Source organism: Lipotes vexillifer, unplaced genomic scaffold (genome assembly GCF_000442215.2).
Source record: "Lipotes vexillifer unplaced genomic scaffold, Lipotes_vexillifer_v1.1 scaffold28, whole genome shotgun sequence".
Classification (NCBI taxonomy): Eukaryota; Metazoa; Chordata; class Mammalia; order Artiodactyla; family Lipotidae; genus Lipotes; species Lipotes vexillifer.
The window spans coordinates 693,767-699,822 of NW_006793929.1; positions in this window are offsets into that span (position 1 = coordinate 693,767).

The window sequence follows — 6,056 nt, forward strand, 5'->3', positions numbered from 1 at the left end:
CCCCGCCGCTGGAGCGCTGCGGCCCCCGCGCCCGGCCCCGCCCGCGACCCCGCCAGCCATTGGCCATCGGTGCTGCGCGCCGTCCACCGGGCGCCCCCGCGCGGCCGAGGCTCCCGCCAGAGGCCCGCCCGGCTGTCATTTAGGGGCGCCGTCTCGCAGCCTGTATCATTCTCGTGAGATCTCCCCCGCTTCATTTACCGTCATTTACCGTCCCCGCGGGGTCTGGAGCGGCCGCCACATCTGGCTTTAATCCTCCCGCTCAGGCTGCCAACAAAAGGCCCCAGGGAGCCCCCAGCCTCCGCCTGGGGCGCGACCCGACCACCCGGGGTGCCCCGGCCCCAGCCCCTACCCCCAGCTGGGGTCCCGTCCCCGCCATCCTGCCAGGGAGGCATTCCCAGTGACAGGTCCCGGGGCGGCTCCCGAACTAATCCAGCAAGAGCTTCTGAGGCCCCGCGCGTCCAGGCACCTCACGGATGTCTCTGGCTCTCGCGACATCCCCAGCGATAGGCATCGTGATCCCCAGTTTACCGACGAGGAGACCAGGACTTAGGGAGAAGGACTTGCTTAAGTGACTGGGAAGAAGATAATATAAATTAGGATTTAAATGCAGATCGTTTTAGTGCTAAAGCCTCTGATTTTTTCCACTACACCACGCTGTCCTGCCCCTTTCTCCTGAGCCACATGTCCTAATCTATCACCATTTCATAAAGTTGGAGGTTAACTCCGGAACCAAATAGATAATCATCTATAGAAAGCCCGAGTGGTCTGCCCCAGTTTTTCTTAGTGTCTTGTATGTACTGTGACTTGGGTTAGTAACTGGCCTGAGGGCCAGATTTCCTGTAATCTATGACAAAGACATTTCCTATTAGCAAACTGGCAACAATTTCATGACCAGATGTAAGTAATAAAGGCTGAAACCACTCTCGGGTAAAACCTTTGATACATTGTTTGATACACCTTGCCTGAAATATCTCTTGGGAATGGAAAGTCCTAGGCCTTGCTCTACAATGCTCAATGACAGGCAAGCAATTTCCTTGCAGATGAAGAAAGCACTACCATTTGACAAAGCCCCATCCACAAGACTGGACAAAAAAACCAAATAGCCCAGGTAGCTCCTATTTGCATTCTACAGAGGAAGAAACTGGAGGCCCTGAAAGGTTAACAGTACACACAGTAGTACCATACAAACTGATACAAATAGTAATGTAGGCACTAGTTAATGATGGAACCACAATTCAAGCCCAGGTCAGGTTGACTCCAGAACCCCTCCACCATTCCTGTACCTCTTTGCTTACACCTTCAGCAACTGACAAAATGTTAAGTGGATGAAGATTAAAAAGATGCGTTTCTCTCCACTTTCTCCATTTTTTTCTCTCTCAGTGAGGGAAGGAAATGAAAGCATTCACAAACATTCTATAAGCAGAGGCATATGTCAGAGAGAAAGGAAAGCTGCAAAGGACAAGCTTCAACTACAGACTCAATGGGCTTATTCAGGATAGATGGCAGAATTCCCCCTGGAAGAGGGTTAGTGGTGAACCCACAGAAGAAGACAAAAAGCAGGAAAGACAGAACTGCCTTCCTTAGGGGGCCTTTTTGATCGTTTGTTGCTACTCCACCTGGCAGCAGAAGGACAGGTTTTGGAAGAAATCTGGTATTAATTACAGTTAAACTTGTCACAAACCAATCACGTTTTAGCTCTGGAAAGCCTGGATTTCAGTTCGTTGTCCTAAGAAGTCAGAACGGCATGCGATATATGCCAAGGTATGGGTTAGAATGGATTGATCATTCACCCTCACTTTGCAGAGCACACGATCCTGGATTTGCTGACTATGTCTGTGGAACTTGTTTAATAAACAATTAAAGGGGTTCCTAACCCCACTGAGTCCAGTCTAGTTCTTTTTCTCTTTTTTATCTTTTCCGCGATGATTCTCTAGCTCCGTTATTCTGCATCTTCTCTTTTTGCCTTATCCTGGCCTTTAAGTTCACACAGTCAGTGGAAACTTGGGAGGGACTTAGGCTAGAAGTTCTGCCTGTAACTTCACCATTCTATGTTCCGTCTCCAACAAAACTGTGATGTGGTGGCTGTTCTTTCCACAGATGTTTCTGGAGTGCCTAAGATGTGCAGAGGCAGCTGATGCCTACCCAGGGGTGCTCACCGACTAGTGGGAGAGGTGGGTAAGGAAGTAGACCACAGACAGCACCATAAACTCAAGCTACCAGGACAGAAGATAGGATGGACCCTCAATCAGATTCTCAGGGCAGAGAAGGCTTCCTGGAGGTGACATCTGACCTAAAAACAGAGTACGCACAGGAAGCTAATCTTTTCCTTTTATCAGTTTGTTGGGGAGTAGTTGTTGGTGGGGACTGTGCCTGCAGCAATCAGCTTCTAAGAAATCAAACACATGATCTTTAGTTCTTTTCTGCTCCCGTCCCCTCCATGCACGAACCGTCAAACTTGCATCATTTATGAGTGTTGTTAAATGTCGTGATTCTGGTTTCTTGGCTACTGGCTCAAATGGGATCTTTTTTTCTATTGTAAAGGCTTCAAGAGGAATCACATCACATCACATTCCTGTTTTTTTTTTTTTTTTTACCCTCCCATTTTACTTGATAAATGGTGTGTTCTATCCCTTTAGTCTAGAAGTTAGAGGGGAACTTGGACCAGGGTGGGCAGTAAGAGCGTATTGACTCTTTGTTAACCACAGAGTGTTTCAGACACAGGTACACAGTATTTCTGTTGAATAATCAGACAGGGCATATGAGGTCCAAGAAATTAATGGGAGAATTCAAATAGAACCAACCACCACATTTAATATTCAGCTCTAGGTGGACATTAAGGTTTATACAGATGAAGGATAGCAGAGAGCTAAATTATTTTACTTTTTCATTTTTACACTTTCTCCCCACACCTTCACCCATCTCTTTGTGAAAGAACCCCTGAAAGATGCCTTTCTTATTCGTTCACATTCACACTGTCGGGGTAGGTGTACCTATCAGGTTATTCAGACAAAAGCCAGGCTGTGTGGCTACATGATTACAGAATTATAAGCCCTTACCATACTGAAGTGTTGTGGCCAGTGGTGTTTATATATGTATATAAGATACTGCAAAAAATTTTCAAGAAAACCCCAAAACAAAAGAGAATCCAACCATCTTACTGGGAACAGGCGCCCTCGGCAATGCCACGTGGCAGGAAGTTTAGGAGGCTTGGAGGGATCACTCTGCCCTACTAAGTTGCCTTAGCCACACCATTAAAGCTGACTCACTGGTTTTATTCTATTTGATGTATACTCCAAAGGCATGATGGAAGAGAATTTTGTGCTGGAGAACTTCAGAGCCTTGGCCACTTTTTTCTTTTCTTTTTCTTCCTCTGTGAATTTGGTACTTGGAAAAGATACTGGATCAACAGCCCTGCATCTGAAATCCATCCATGCATGAAACCAATTTGAGCCACTCAACTATGCTACTCCATCAATACATTTCAAACAGGATTAAAAACCTTTACTCAAATAATATACCCAGGACCATGATTGCCAAATATCAGGCCATTGGACTTCTGGGTATCAGGACAACATAATCTCTGTCATGTTTTTCATAGACCTAGTGTTTCTGTACCCTTTTTGATAGCAACTGAACACAACTCTACAAGTATGTGTCTGTATCAGCCACGGACCAGGAGGAAGTAAGGAAAGAAAGAAAGAGAGAAAAAGAGAGAGAGAAAGAGAGAGAGAGAGAGAGAGAGAGAGAGAGAGAAGAAAGAAAGAAAGAAGAAAGAAAGAAAGAGGAAGGAAGGAAGGAAGGAAGGAAGAAAGAAAGGAAGAAAGGGAGAAAAAAGCGGGGAGGGAGGAAAGAAAAAGGGGAGGGAGGGAAGGGAACGAAAGGAAGGAAACTATCCTAGGTATTTTGGATGGAGGGAATATTATACAGGAGATTGCTTGCAAAGGTGTTGGAAGGGCTGAATGAAGAAAGAAGGGGGATGAAGAACAAAGAGGACGCAGGATGGATACCCAAGGATCAGAGACGGCTAGTGCCCCTGGGTGGACACCTGGAGCTTGCATCTGCTGATGCGCTATTGGAGAACTGTTGCTATTGGTCTGGAACCCTGAAAAGATGCTGCCTTAGCCTGGGCATCTGGAGACAGGAATCACCCCACCCCCACTGTTTTTGCAACTGTTGCCAACAACTTCCAGAAGCAGGAAGCTTCTCTCCTTCCTCTGCCTTCTAATCTCCAACCACTGCCTCCTATGGGCAGATATTAACAGAAAGCCGGTTCCAGGAAGCCAAGCAACTGCAGCCAGCTCACTCCCAGATCTGGCATCACACAGCAGAGGATAGAAAGGCAACAGCATGTGAGGCTCAAGACAATGCCTAAGTAACCAAATCAATGTCAGAATAAAAAACCACTTTAGGCATTCTTTAAAGAGAAACCAGAGCTTGTCCTGGAAACAAGAGGGAATGGAGCCTGTCAGATCTCTCTGCTCCAGTGGGACTAACACAAACTGTAGAAAACACCTTTCTCATTCACATCACTCTTAAGAGAGGCTTGTTCACATGTCTCGTGGCAGCCATCATGATGCTGTCACTAGTAAAGAGAGACTTTTCTATCAAACACTGATGCTGTATGGAGCCCTTAGGTGATCAGCAGTTTAGAAGACACAGAATTGAAAACGTGCTCTTAACCCTCAAGGAGTTCACGGTCTGGTTGGAGGAACACCCAAGACCCTCCTCATCTCATGCCTGCTTGCCACTAGAGCCACATTCTAACCTCCGCCCCTCAAGCCAAGCCATGCCGTCCTGAACCGTTCCCTGCCAGCCACCAAATGGCACATCCTGTTGCCTCTGGCAACTCACTCCCCAGCCCCACCCCACCGTCCTCTTTGGTTAGCTAACATTCTTCAAGATTCAGCTTGATGCCACCTCCCAGGAGGCCTTCCCTTTCCCGCAAGACTGGGAGAGGGACGCATGGTACTGTTCCTACTCCTACCAGTGGATTTATCACACTGTAGCATCGCCCTGAGTTTCCAAGCTGGTGTTAGTTAGAGGAAGGGAAAGCTTCAGTGCCTCTCAGTCTTTGGAGTGGTTGGGTCAGATCTGGGGCAGCTGGAACCTTCCAGCTACAAGCAGGCTGGGGGCCCATGATGAATATTGTTTTCTCTGTGTTTTATTGAGTGAAAAGAAAAGCTGGGCAGCACCGATATAATCGCCTGCTGACTTATCTGCCTCATTCGTTCAGCTGTTACGCTGTTTGAGGTCAGGAACCACCTTATTCATCACTGTATGGCAGGCACATGGGAGCCACTGCCAGCATTCTTTGACAGAATGAAGGAGGACTCTGTGGAAGAGGACACACTTTCTCTGAGCCTTGAAGAACGGGTGTAGGATTTGGGCAGATGTAGGGGGGAAGGAAATAAGCATTACAAGAGCAGGAGAGCACACACAGAGCACAGCGTACCGGCATTCACGGCACCTGGCCGGGGGAGTAAACAGAGGCATCATGGGAAACAAGGCAGGTCATGAAAATTGCACCCGGTCTCAGGCTTTGGTAAAAGGAAAACACTGAAGATGGCTGGATAAAAAAGCAACACTGTAACAAAAATCCTCAAGGCTAGAGGTGTCCTCATGTCATTGACCCCGGCTAGAAAGTTGCTGTGATATGTTTACCTGAGTGAAAAAACAATGTGTCTTATGACCATCCAACAAATATTTGCAGGGCTGCTACTGTATGCCCCATCTACACACCTCCACTGGAGGCTTTTAGTAAATATTTGCTCATTGCTTTGGTTTTGCTTCCTACTTTAAATTTCACACTGGCCTAGGATCAAAATCTCAAAGCTTAAGATAAGATGAAGGAGGGTAGAGGGTAGGCAGTTCTCTTCCATCAATGGACAATTCTAATATTAGTGTCTCAGATACAACTGAAAACGCCCTATCACTTCAGAAACGAACAGGAGTGAGAGCTGAGGTGTCTCTTCAGGGAAAAGAATCTTCCAGAACCCTGAATGCTCCACTTAATAGCCTTGCTCAAGTCAGCTTCTATGGAAAGCGTTTGGGAAGGT